This window comes from Chiloscyllium punctatum, chromosome 13 (assembly GCF_047496795.1).
Source record: "Chiloscyllium punctatum isolate Juve2018m chromosome 13, sChiPun1.3, whole genome shotgun sequence".
Classification (NCBI taxonomy): Eukaryota; Metazoa; Chordata; class Chondrichthyes; order Orectolobiformes; family Hemiscylliidae; genus Chiloscyllium; species Chiloscyllium punctatum.
Window position 1 is genome coordinate 96,839,734 of NC_092751.1, and position 14,263 is coordinate 96,853,996.

General features: G+C 41.9%; 2 protein-coding genes across 22 annotated transcripts in view; one reads left to right on the forward strand and one right to left on the reverse strand.

The window, feature by feature from the left end:
• LOC140484688 (disks large homolog 5-like) overlaps window positions 1–11,945 on the reverse strand; it is a 218,127-nt gene extending 206,182 nt beyond the window's left edge. For all 17 annotated transcript variants that reach the window (XM_072583361.1, XM_072583358.1, XM_072583357.1 and 14 more), the window contains exon 1: window positions 11,722–11,945. The gene's annotated coding sequence lies outside the window, so the exon portion shown is untranslated. The remainder of the gene's footprint in view (window positions 1–11,721) is intronic.
• Window positions 11,946–12,206: 261 nt separating this feature from the next.
• The window catches only part of LOC140484690 (very long chain fatty acid elongase 6-like), a 156,346-nt gene continuing 154,289 nt past the window's right edge, over window positions 12,207–14,263 (forward strand). For 4 of the 5 annotated variants that reach the window (XM_072583367.1, XM_072583369.1, XM_072583370.1 and 1 more), the window contains exon 1: window positions 12,207–12,596. The gene's annotated coding sequence lies outside the window, so the exon portion shown is untranslated. Of the gene's footprint in view, window positions 12,597–12,831; window positions 12,958–14,263 lie in introns of all 5 variants that reach the window. The other variant, XM_072583368.1, reaches the window with a different exon arrangement.

The window sequence follows — 14,263 nt, forward strand, 5'->3', positions numbered from 1 at the left end:
GGGGATGAAGGTGATAGGTCAGGGAGGAGAGGGTGGAGTGGATAGGTGGAAAAGGAGATAGGCAGGTAGGACAAGTCATGGGGACAGTGCTGAGCTGGAAGTTTAGAACTACAGTGAGGTGGGGGAAGGGGAAATGAGGAAACTGTTGAAGTCCACATTGATGCCCTGGGGTTGAAGTGTTCCGAGGCGGAAGATGAGGCGTTCTTCCTCCAGGCGTCTGGTGGTGAGGGAGCGACGGTGAAGGAGGTCCAGGACCTCCATGTCCTTGGCAGAGTGGGAGGGGGAGTTGAAATGTTGGGCCACAGGGCGGTGTGGTTGATTGGTGTGGGTGTCCCGGAGATGTTCCCTAAAGTGCTCTGCTAGGAGGCGTCCCAATGTAGAGGAGATCACATCGGGAGCAACGGATACAATAAATGATATTAGAGGATGTGCAAGTAAAACTTTGATGGATGTGGAAGGCTCCTTTAGGGCCTTAGATAGAGGTGAGGGAGGAGGTGTGGGCGCAGGTTTTACAGTTCCTGCGGTGGCAGGGGAAAGTGCCCAGGATTGGAGGGTGGGTTGTAGGGGGGCGTGGACCTGACCAGGTAGTCACGGAGGAAAACGGTCTTTGCGGAAGGCGGAAAGGGGTGGGGAGGGAAATATATCCCTGGTGGTGGGGTCCATTTGGAGGTGGCGTAAATGTCGGCAGATGATTTGGTTTATGCGAAGGTTGGTAGGGTGGAAGGTGAGCACCAGGGGTGTTCTGTCCTTGTTACGGTTGGAGGGGTGGATTCTGAGGGCGGAGGTGCGGGATGTAGATGAGATGCTTTGGAGGGCATCTTTAACCACGTGGGAAGGGAAATTGCGGTCTCTAAAGGAGGAGGCCATCTGGTGTGTTCTGTGGTGGAACTGGTCCTCCTGGTAGCAGATCCAGCAGAGGCGGAGGAATTTGGAATACGGGATGGCATTTTTGCAAGAGGTAGGGTGGGAAGAGGTGTAATCCAGGTAGCTGTGGGTTGGACTATCACCTGGTGTTGTGTGATTTTTAACACTGTTCAGCCAAGCATCAGGATCTTGCTGGATAATCCGAAATTCAGATAATCGAATGCTGGATAATCGAGGTTCCTCTGTATAGAAGATCCTGAAGGTTTTGGGAAGATAGATGTGGAAAATATGTTTCCTCTTGTGAATCAATCCAGAATTAAGGGGCCCTGTTTTAAAATTAGGGGTTGCTCTTTCAGGACACAGGTGAAGAAAAAATATTTTGTCTCAGACTTGTGTGACTTTGGAGTTCTGTCTCAAAAGGCAGAAGAGTTTAAGACATGAGACATTTCTGAAGACAAAAGTGAATCATTTTTTATTATCTAGCAGATAAGCTCCTGGTTTCCGACTCAGAAGAATTGGAATTGCAATTGAACATGATTATTCCTAGGGTTGTAGTAGAAAAGGATACACTTTTTCACTAAAGATGCAAATTAACTTCTTATTTATAAATGAAACAAAACTTTACACTAACTCACAGCAAAACGGATATTTTGTACAATCAATTAGGCTGATTTTCAGACATATTTTCCAAATATCTTAGTTGAAGCACTTCTTAATTCACTGTTCTTCACTTATAAAGATTTTCTTTCAGAAGTAGACTGAGGTGAGAACATTGCACCATTATCATATTCAGCTAACTATGGATAAAGCTGGTTTAAAGAGTAAATGCGCAAGTATTAAAGGAGGAAGATAGGAAATACAAAAATTTCAACAAAAGACAGAGAAACGATTATGCAAAAAGAGAGAATGAACACATTTTGTGACTTTATGAAAGTCAATGGGATGCTTTTAATTAAATCACAACACAAAGTGGCCATTTGGCCCACTGTGCTTCTGTTGTTACAGTATAAATGCTAGCCTGTATTTCTACTCACATTTCTACTCTTTTTTTTCGCCACAGCCCTGCCCATTTCCTTTACAAATGTCACAACTTCACTCTAAAGCAGAAAATAAAGCTCAGAAGTCACACAACACTTGGCTATAGTTGAACAGGTTTATTTGAAGTTGCAAGTTTTCAGAGTGCTGTTCCTTCACCTGACAATGGAGCAGTGCTCTGAAAGCTTCAAATAAATCTGTTGAACTATAAACTGCCGTCATGTGACTTTTGACCTTGTCCACCCTGGTCCAACATCGGCACCTCCACATCAAAAAATAAAGTAATATATGAAATTCTGAAATCTCCAATAGCAACTGGCAAAATTGGTACACTCATTGTAGACTTTTAACAACATCTACATTGAGTCCCATCTTTTTCAAGCTCCTCAAATAAGCTTCAATACGATACGCTTGCTGACGTCCAAAATTCTTAACTCTTGTAAACTTCATTTTAACAATTTGAATTACATCGAAATTGCTCTAATTTAATGTAGTCTACTTCAATTCAACAAATTCCGTTCAATTAGATTTATATTATAATGACTGCACACCAAAACTGAAAACAAATGGTCCAAGTCCCAATGGGCTTTGTAGTGCAAAAACTCACCACCACATTTGTATATTCAAAACCATAACTGAAAAATGATTTTTGCTTTTGTAATGTCATGTTGTAACACCATTAGCAACATCAATTGATCAGTGTCAGGTGAAGGCAATAGGTGCAAAACTGCCAAATCCAGAACTAATGCTAATAGACTTATTCTGAATTGTCAAATATTTCAAATGTTACTCTCAAATTCCAAACCTACAAATTCCAACGGTTGTTAAATATTTTTTAATCTGCTGAAGCTTTCAAAGTGCAAACCTGCCTGTTTCTCGAAGTGACCATTTCTAAAAAAAATTGCACAAAGAGATACTAACTGAAGAAAAGGATCTTTTTTAATGAAGTACTTGAAACATTCCATTCTTACAATAATTCTCAGTTCATATTGGCACAATGAAAGTAGAAGGCTTTAATTTTGCAAACACAATCCTAATTGTCAGTTTTCTAATTTGTCAGTAAGGGCAACATTGATGAATAATTTTGAGATAATTGCAGATAATCATAGGTAGGTGATCTGCTCCCAAATTTGGAGAAACATATTGAAGTTAAACTGCTAATTGCTTTCTCTAGTCAAATCTGCAAATCATTTCCAATGCTGATTTCCTTTTCCTCTACTGCTTTTGCTCTCAATCCTTCATAAGTTGGTTTCTTTGGAGGAATTTGTTTCTATGGGAGCTAGTCACCCTCTGGTAGCCTATTGAACTACACATTTGTTACAGGTGAGCCTTGACAGCTCTATTTGCAGACTATAATAATGAATCAACCCTGTGATCTGGTAAGACTATGGTGATTTTTCCTATCTTCCTGGTGGTGGACATTAAATAAAGATTCATGCACCTTGTGTCTCTCACTGTGTCTCACACCTGCACACACACACACCATGGGAAAAAATAAGCACTACTGCAGTTAGGCTTTTACCTTAATCACAGAACATCACCTTTGCGATAATACAGTAGTCATTTATAATGTGCCATGAACAGAAATACTTCTTAACTTCCAGCATGAAATAATTGGAAGTGCAATAGATTGAACTAATGGGTGGAGAAATAAAGTAGACACCAGTTAACTAGAACTTCAGTTTACTCTTATCAACCAAAGAATGGTATCTTCATCGCTACAACATTCCCTCAATGTTGCATTAAAACATCAGACTAAATTATAAGCTAAAATATACATGACGCTTCTAATTCAGAGTGGAACTACTACTACTACTGCTGGAGCCCAACAGACATACTCGGTACATAGCATATTGCTCGCTTTGGGATATAAGTCTCAAAATACACTCAATGTATTTCCGTTGTCAGCTGTGAGGTGGACTACTAACGAAACATTAGCCCAGACTTATAATCTGAACAATGCGGAGGCTTATTCAGCTATTGTATTTGAAGTATCATGTAACATAATGAGAATATTGTGAAGTTGTTTGGAGTGCCATGTCACAGAAAACATAATATAAATGATGCCGAATGGATTCATTTGGAAGGAAGATTTCCATTTTATAGCACCCTTTCCTAAGATAAGGATGACCCAAGAGCTGCATGGCCATCTCATGGGTGAATTACACCTTGATTTGCAACTCATCTGATATGTGGCAACTCCAGAACTGCAGCACTCCCCCAGCATGGAGGGTCAAACTACACTTCATGCTCAAAACTCTGGAACAAGGTTTAGATGGAAATGAAAAAAATAGGAATAGTAGATCTTTGGTCATCTGATCACCCAACTCACCCTGTTCTGCTTTCTCCCCAGACATTTTGATCTTTTTAGCCCTAAAAATTATAATTAACTCCTTCTTGAAAACATTCAATGTTTTGATCTTCCTTTTTTTTCTATGGCAGATAATTCCACAGTCCTGCCACACATGATGAATACATTTCTCCTCACCTGAGTCTTAATAGACTACCTGTATCCTTAGATTGTGACCCCTGATTCTGGACTCCCCAGTCATCGAGAACATCAGCCCCTTGTTTACCCTTGCTAATCCAATTAGAGTTTCCTCCTTCATTCTTCTCAACTCAAGACAACAAAGTCCAAACCGATCCAGTCTCTCTTCTAAGTCCTACCATCCCAGAAATCATAATACTACCTTCTGTCTGAGATTAAAATAGTACTCAATGATTTGTAGCAATCACTTTAATTTTACAAGGATAATGGATTAAGTTTCTGAAGAAAAACTAACAAGTTATAAATTTTTTCACAGAAATTGCAAAGGTAAAGAGATGACGTGATAGGGGTCTTCAGGTGTTCAAAAAGGCTATGATAAAATTAATAACAATAAATTATTTACATTAGTTGCAACAAGATCATCCAAATTTATGTTTGCAAAAAGAATTTAAAAGATTTTTGAAAAATGCCTTAACATGATAAAAATCAAATAGTTCAAGTTATAAAAGCAAATTTTTGACTCATTACAAATTGGACCTTTGCTTGACAAAGAGAAATATGAATGTGCAATAGCTCACAAGTAGAACATTGAGATTTCAAATCTTTGGCAAACATCGAGAAAAACATAAGTAAAGGTTTGGTGAATCAAAGGGTCTAATGCTGACTTTTGACATTCTATAGATAGTGAAATGTATTCTAAACATTGCGCCTTTTAGACTTAGATTTCAGTAAACATCAATAGAAGGAAAATAATTCCCAGAAGAGCTTGATGTGTGTCTCTCAAATTAAAACAGTTTGAAGATAATTATTTGCTCTTAAGCAACCTATTAAAGCTGTAAACACAGCTGTAATAAACTTCATCCATAAAGCACAAAAAGAAGGTATCACATCCCATCAAAAAAAATTCAAATGCCTCCAAGACCAAACCAGAGTGAGGGCCTGTGAATTAAGAGCTTCACACAGGTTATGGGTGGAATGTTAACCAGTGAGATTGCACAAAATTCTCATTAAACTCAGGAATACATTAACAATGAATGTGCTTTAATAGTATTGCTAAACAAATACTGCACTCCTACTGCTAAAACAGCCTGAAATGAAATGCTCTGTACATAACTAAATTATCTATAACTGTTAATATTCAGATCATGAGAATGTTCGAAAATAATAGATATGGTTCACAAATGTTTTGTTTACTATGAGAGTTGTAAAGGATTTTAGTATGTTTCAGAGTTCTCTATTGAACTTTGTCAGAACTGTTGAGAGATCAAGTGAATCTCAGAAATTGAGGTGGTGTGGTCGTAAAATGGATTTAAGATCAGAGGATCAATGTGATGAAGATTATCCCTCTGCCCTCCAGCCTAAACCTTTGGAAGCTCTAAGCCAAGATGTCATGCATCCTCATAAGTGACAGTGAAATGGCACAGGGATAGAAACAATGCCTTGGCCATATTTTTTGTCACCTTAGCCTTGTGTACCATAACAATGGTGAAGCTGATGTAGCACAGAAGGAAGATGAAGCAAGAACAATAAGTACAGAAATAGTCCATCCAGCCACCTGTTAGGTTCTATATTTCTTACATATTATTCAATGCCCTCGCTCCTGAGTAACCTTCTTTCTCCAAATTGATTCAATGCCTATTTACTGCCTGAAGCTTAACTAAATCAGTCCTTAACTTGTCAGCATCATGCAATGTATTGTTTACTAAATTCCTCATTTCAGATGTCATCTTGTGGATTGTTACTGAGCATAAACTTGAGGGCTACTGTACCCTCTCTAATTTCAAACTCAACAATTATTCAAATTGACATCTGACTAGATCATCTCATTTACTCATAACATCCATTGCATGGTGCATTGGTATTTGAACACAACACAAAAAAGATCAATCTTCACAATTTTACTTGCATTCACAAACAGGAAGGAAAAAAATGGTTGCTGACCATTCTCCCAAATGCAGCATGAAGGCAATCACACACACTTGCAAAGGTGGGTAAGCTTTGTGCACTCTCCCTCTCTGGCAGATGCAATCGTACCTTTGTACAAATACAGGAAGTAAACACAGACACAGTTTCAGAGAGGCAAACCTAGACATGCAAATTTTCTCTTTCATCCAGAGTATCATTGTTACACACAGGCATGTAAACAAGTCAGGAACAGTGTCTCACTCATCAATAGTGTCAGGTAGGCACCAATAAAGTTTGATACACACTTGCATGTGGAAACAAGCAAGTGCACGCACATAACCAACGGTACTGTCTCATTTAGAGACTGACAGGCACCTACGCAATTCAAAACAAAAGTTCACCAACATCTTCTCAAGGAAAATGATACATGGACAATAAATAATGACTTAATCAGCAATTTTCTGGACATTTTGTGAATGTTTAAAAAAATATTTTTCACATAGAGAAATGTGTAAATAAGTGCAAAGTCTCTCATGCACAAGCAAATGCACAACTGGCTTTCACACAATAAATATAACTAGAACCTGGAAGAAATACCCAGAATAAAACAGATGGCAAGTAAAATGTACAGACACAGCAAAGCATGTTCAGCCACACATGGTTCTGCACACACAGACATTTGCATTGAGATGGACAATTACACAGACCTCACTGTCACACCACTGTCAGCAGAATGCTTCATTGAAGCAAGCACATACTTCCAATGCCTCATTTAAAAATCAGTTTCAGTCTCTTCACACAAACACTTAAAGATTACTTTATTATTATGTCCAAAGTGAGGTGCATGCTCAGGGAATCAAGCAGAGTCAAACTTATTATTACAAATAATACAAACTTCCCATTGACATACAATCACAACTGCACTCACCTCCCCACACAGGTAGTGATCCTTAGATGCAAAGGTGATCCCTGGATCAAAATATGTCGACAGTTGTGTCAGACACAGACATTCACAAAAGGAAAGACACTCAATCACACACAATGGGCAGGCCACCTCGGAGGTAGGTACAGGGAGGACGTCAATGTAAGAAAAGGCCTCTGGTCAATTTGCTAATCAGTTCCACTATTCTGCTGCTTTCTCCTGGTGGTGGGTTAGAAGGCATTGGTGTCTACAGAAAGATTCCAAGTTAGGTTGTTGTGTGAACAAAGAAATCTTGGAGTGCAGGTTCATAGTTCCTTGAAAGTAGAGTTGCAAGTAGATAGTATAATGAAGGCGGCGTTTGGTATGCCCTCCTTTATTGGTCAGAGTATTGAGTATAGAAGTTGGGAGGTCATGTTGCGTTTGTACAGGACATTGGTTAGGCCACTGTTGGAACATTGCATGCAATTCAGGTCTCCTTCCTATCGGAACAATGTTGCGAAACTTGAAAGGGTCCAAAGATGATTTCCAAGGATGTCACCAAGGTTGGAGGATTTGAGCCAAAGGGACAGGCTGAATAGGCTGGGGCTGTTTTCCCTGGAGCATTGGAGGCTGAGGGGTGACCTTATAGAGGTTTATAAAATGATGAGGGGCATGGATAGGATAAAAAGACACAGTCTTTTCCCTGGGTGGGGGAGTGCAGAACTGGAGGGCATAGTTTTAGGGTGAGAGGAGAAAGATATAAAAGAGACGTAAGGGGCAACTTTTTCATGCAGAGGGTGGTGCATGTACGGAATGAGCTGCCAGAGGAAGTGGAGGCAGCTGGCACAATTATAGCATTTAAAAAGCATCTAGATAGGTATATGAATAGGAAGGTTTAGAGAGATATGGGACAAGTTCTGGCAAATGGGACTAGATTTACTTAGGATATCTGGTCAGCATGGACGAGTTGGACCGAGTACAGCATGGAAACAGACCAGGCGTTTCCATGCTGTACTTCTCTATGACTATGAAGAATTATTGGCAATTATCAGACCAGTGCAGATTTGCCAGCACTAGACACCACCCACCTTCAATCTCTCAGCAACTGTGAAGGCAGGTGAGTGCACAACAGAGTCAAGATTACTTTAAGCTGGACAAGATCTAAAAGTTCCAAACGAAAAATAGCAAAACTGTTGCTTCACATGCTTAAATCTTAGCAGAGTGTAGAATTTATGGATACTGATATCTGTGATCATCAAAAGGCAGAAGTCTAGCTAATCTTCATGACAGTTCTCATGCAACTTTTGTTCTTGCTGCCTGGGCCTCAGTTGCACACTCACTGGTCACAAAAAAATGGGATTCTAGACACACTTGGCAAAGGCCATACTGTTGTAGACAAGCAGGAGGCTGGAAGAACTCAGCAAGCCAGCCAGCATCAGGAGAAGGAGAAGTTAACATTTTAGGTATACCCCTTCTTCAGGGAATACTTTTGGCAGCTACCACCTCTAGAAACTGCCATTCTTAATTGATGGTGATCAAGGAATTAACTGTCTCCTGTAAAGTGCAGCTAAAAGATCACTTTAAGTGGGTTCACAACCTGAATGACCTAAATGCTGGGTTCCTGATGGCCATGGCAACATTCAGTCTGGTGTCTTTCAGCGAAGACTGTCACAGAGCTCCATTCCTCTCACAGACGGAAAGTCATCGAGCAGTACATATGTTCATAATAGCATAGATATGATTCTTCACACACACAGATACACGTCTATCTCATCATTCAGAAAATCACATACAATAAAGCACTTCTATCACACAGACAAATCACTCCTCATCCAGCCAAGGCTATATTTTCATTCCACAGCAGGTAGAGAGATGAATAGGCCAGAAGTTCCATGCAATGAAGCATCATGGTAGTGTGCCTGCATCTGGATTTTCAAAGAAGCAGATTCAAGGAGACAGTAAACCAGGAATAGAAAGCTAATTAAGTTAAAATGCCAACTGTCATGCGGATTTTCCAAGTGGCAGAATCACAGATTCCCTACAGTGTACATAGAGGCAATTTGTCCTATCGAGTCTGCACTGACCCTCCGAAGAGCATCCCACCCAGATCTACCCTTCCCCCTTTAATCCTGGCTTTTTTCCTAGCCTGCACATCCCTGGACATTATGGGGCAATTTAGCCTGGCCAATGCACCTAAGCTGCATATCTCTGGACTATTTGAGGAAACTGAGCATTCAGAGAAAACCCACGCAGACAGAGGGAGAAAACACAAATGCCACAGAGACAGTGACTCATGGTTGGAATTGAACCTGGGTCTCCCTGGTGCTGTGATGGAGTAGTGCTAACCACTCGATCCCATGCCACCCAAACTTCACAGAAAGGAACTCCAAATGGCAGACAGGAATGAGTTGGACCGAAGGATCTGTTTCCATGCTGTATAATTATTATTTTCAGATGGCCTTGAGTGCTCCGTCTGCAGATCCCACCCATCATCCTTAGCCAAACATTGCTCCTAGAGATGGCCTGTTAACTGACTACTTCTCAGAAAATTCCTGCACATAGCTGCCAAGAGCACCGTCTGGGTTCCAGACCAAGAATTCATTGCACAAGTACCAGGATCCTGAAACTATAATTCAGACTCATAAAGTGGAGTCATACACAAACAACTGTACAATCTGTGCTAAATCGCACACTGTCAAAATTTCAAGCAAACAGAATCTCACTCACATGTTGACTTTTAATTCCATACACAAAGGTGGACAACTGAGAGAGATGGGCTCAATTCTACAGGCCTGCAAGTAGAACCAGCTATAGTGCACATTTGTCACACCTGTATTGTCAAATACACACATATATAACTGGACAGGTTCAGCCCTACAATTAGACAGCTGCAAAATGTCAACAGACAGGCTTACTTAATTACTCAAAAGGGATAGGAACTCAGTCTCAGACAGACAAATCCACAATTTCAGACAGACAGACAGGTCTTGACTTCATAGAGGCAATCTCAGACAGTGGACATGGGACTTCGGGCTGCAGACAGACCCAGACTGATAGGGGGAGACAGACAGACAAACTCATGGGTTGATACACCTGGATATTTCAGTCAGTATGGCACCAGATTTTTAATGTGAAGGTCCAGGATTTTGAAACATATTGACACATACAAAGTTCTTATGAGAATGAGATGGGAGATGTGGAGAGATTGTTTCCCACTGTGGGAGAATCTAAGACCAGAGGGCAAAACCTCAGAATAATGGGTCACCCAATTAAGGTCGAGATAAGGGGAAATTTCTTTAAGAGGGAAATGAACCTATGGAATCCTTTACCATGGGGGCTGTCAACACTGGGTCATTAAGTGCATTCAAGGTTGAGATAAGCAGATTTTAAATCAGTAAGTGAAACAAAATTCAGTGATAAGGAAGGAAAGTGGAGTTGAGTATTACCAGATGAGGCATGATCTCACTGAAAGGCGAAGAAGACACAATGGGCCAAATGGCCCAACTTCTGCTCCTATACCATATAGACCCTGTTTACACACTGTTTTAACAAAGCTATAGAGATGGATGATCAGAGCCAGGAAGAAAGATCCAGCCAGGCAATCAACATCAGAGCCAATTGGATGGACTGAGCCAGTTTCACAAATAGACAGACCCAGTGTGATAGAGACAGACAGACAGATAGATAGATAGATAGACACATACAGACAAGAGGCAGACCCAGGTCAGAAAGTGACAGGGAAGGGATCAGCAGGGAGGGAGACCGTTACATGCAGACCCAGTCAAAAACAGACAAAGTCAGGTGCAGACCCAGTCAGAACAGACCCCCAGACAGAAACAGCCAGACGCAGACCCAGGTAGGCAGATGAGACAGATACCCAGACAGAAACAGCAAGACACAGAAACAGCCAGATGTAGACCCAGGTAGACAGACGAAACAGACACCCAGACAGAAACAGCCAGACGCAGACTCGGGGAGACAGACACCCAGATGCACCCTCAGGGAGACAGACACCCAGACAGAAACAGCCAGATGCAGACTCGGGGAGACAGACACCCAGACAGAAACAGCCAGACGCAGCCTCCAGTAGACAGAAACAGCCTCGGGTGGACAGATACCCAGACAGAAACAGCCAGACGCAGCCTCGAGTAGACAGACGAGACAGGAACAGCCAGACGCAGCCTCGAGTAGACAGACGAGACAGGAACAGCCAGACGCAGACCCAGGTAGACAGACGGGACAGACACCCAGATATAGACAGACAGGCGCAGAGACAGACAGACTCAGACAGGTCCGTCCTCCCTCTGAACTAGCCTTCCCCTGCTGCTGGGAGTCGAGCCCTAGCTTTTTCCACCAACAGACGCACCTAGTTATCCTGCAAGGGTGCTGACTGTCACCCTGATCTGGGAGGGGGAGGGGGAGGGGGAGGGGGCGGTGGATTGCCTTCTCATCCCGGAGGGCAGGAGAACCGAGCCCCCCGCCCCCCCGCGCAGAGCCTGATCCCAGAACCGACTCCGCCACCTCTTACCTCAACGGTCGCGACAAATCGCTCAGTGCACGGCCCAGCCTGTGTCGCGTCGCCCTCAGCTCCGGTTAGTGGCCGTACGGGGTCAAGTGAGGGGAGGGAGCCGGAGATTTTGTGAGCAGTTACAGAGGCCGGTTTTCGGCCCCATTCCCTCTCACAAGCCGCTCGCTGTTTTTTCCAACTCCCCCCGAGAGGGGCCGTTGCGTGACGCCAACGCCAGGTGCTCAGTGCGCAGGCGCTGCGTCCTGGAGGGGTGGGATCACGGACAAGGAGCGTCAAAGCCGGGGGGGGAGGGAGTAGAGTTGCGCCTGCGTATTGATGTAAAGGGAGCCGCCGGGCTCATAGCCTGAGTGCGCCTGCGCGACCTGTATACTTCCCCGGCACTCAATGGCACTATGCGTCCATGATAGATTCCAGGTGTTTAGTGCGCCTGCGCATCTATCGAACAGCGTCTCTTCTCAATTGTTTCACTGCGCCTGCGTGTCTCCTATTGGACCATGTCCTAGCTCAGGTGGATGACCCTTGCAGTAGGGTGAGGCGATAGTCAAAATGTAATAAAATAAAACAAAACGAAGAACTGCGGATGCTGGAAATCGAAAACAATAACAGAAACTGCTAGAGAAACTCAGCAGGTCTGGCGGCATCTGTGGAGGGCGAACAGCAAGTGATCCTCCTTTATTTAAATGTATGCAGTTCACTGACTTCAAGATTCAAATCCCACATACTGTTCTTCACAAGTTTGAGGAAGCTGCTTAGGTAAAGGAGAAAAATCACGAAGGAGCTACCCACTGGGCAAAGAAAATTGAAACCGGTGCAAACAGCCAAAATGACAAACTTCGATTGCGACAAAGGCAAGAAAGATGAAACAAAATCATCAGGTACAGGCTATCAAAGTCAGCGAGAAAACATAAATATCAGTTGTATAAGCAAATTAATAAAATTTTATACCAGATAAAAAAAAAGAAAGTGTTTAACATTAATTCAAGGAAATGAAAAAACGAAATAATTTAGAGATCAGAGAAATAAATGTGCTAGTATGTGATTAGTGCTTTCTAATGTTTTGTTCAAAACAGACTTCTTAGTAAATGTGAAATAATATTTGTTGTTCCACAGTACTGTATTTGATTATAAGGCTACACAGCAGTTTGCTCTGAGCTGTCCAGGGTCCAGTTTCTGAGGAGACCATGCAGCAAGTCAATTGACGTCACAGAAACTTTACAACCTGCCACTGAGGTTTATGTATGTATTTGTTAAACCCAATCTGTATATTGTCCCCAAACTCCCATCATCCCCAAAACTTTGTCACTTTTCACAGAATTCTGTATTGTGGCGATCTCTCAATTCTCCCTCAGCTAACCATTTGAATTGGAGGATGAAGATGGTGGGAAGGCAGGTCTGGAACCATACTTTCAACAGCTGAAACAACAGGATTAGGATTAGTAACAATACCCCAAAGCTGAAGACTGAAAGGACAAGTGACCAGTAGGATGCTGTGTTGGGCTGAAGACAGATGTCTGCTCCAGATGGTACCATTTTGTTTCACTACGCTCTAATTACTTTATTTTTCTCACCCTCTGGTAAAGAGAAAATCTTATAATGGACCTTTGAAATGTCTTTTGCCCCATAAAACATAGGAGCAGAAATTAGGCCATTCAGCCCATCCAGTCCACTCTGCCATTCAATCATGGCTGAAATGTTTCTCAAACCCATTCCCCTGCTTTCTCCCTGTAACCCTTGATTCCCTTGATACTCAAGAACCTATCTATCTCAGTCTTAAATGTACTCAGTGACCTAGCCTCCACAGCCTTCAATACCATATGTTTACCAGACTCTGGCTGAATAAATTTCTCCTTGTCTCTGTTCTAAAAGGTATTACCTTTACTCTAAGGTTGTCCTATTGGACCCTGGTCTCTCGCACCAATGGAAACATCTTCCCAACATCTACTCTGTCCAGGCCATTTGGTATTCGGTATGTTTCAATAAGATCCCCCTTCATCCTTCTAAACTCCATTGAGTATAGACCCAGAGTCCTCAAATATTCCTCTTATGTTAAGCTTTTAATTCCTGGGAACGTATCTAATATTATCTCTCAAACATGAGACAAGGAAAAATAATGTTCTAGGCTTCCACTCAAAAGTAGAATATCATTCTCATGTTTCAGTATTGCTGAAGAATTTTTCTGCATGTGCAGTTTCTTGATCCCTGTACTCTTGGACAAAATTACCAGGTGTACGTTGCATGCTACTGAATGAAATACCAGTGTGACAACACCATAGAGCTGAAAGTACTAGCATTTCTATCACTTCTTCACTAGCACTACCAGTCATACAACTTGTTTCACCACAAAACTTGGTGAAGAATTCTGCCGACTCTGAATTGGAACAGTATCAAAGGAATTGATATACTACTCAAGAACTGAAGAGTCAGGTGTTCCTGAAAATGACAAAACTAAACTTGATAGTAACAGGTATGATTACTGATTAGAAACTCTGAAGAAGGAAGAGCACATCTTTTCCAACATAATTACAGGAGGCATCATAAAACT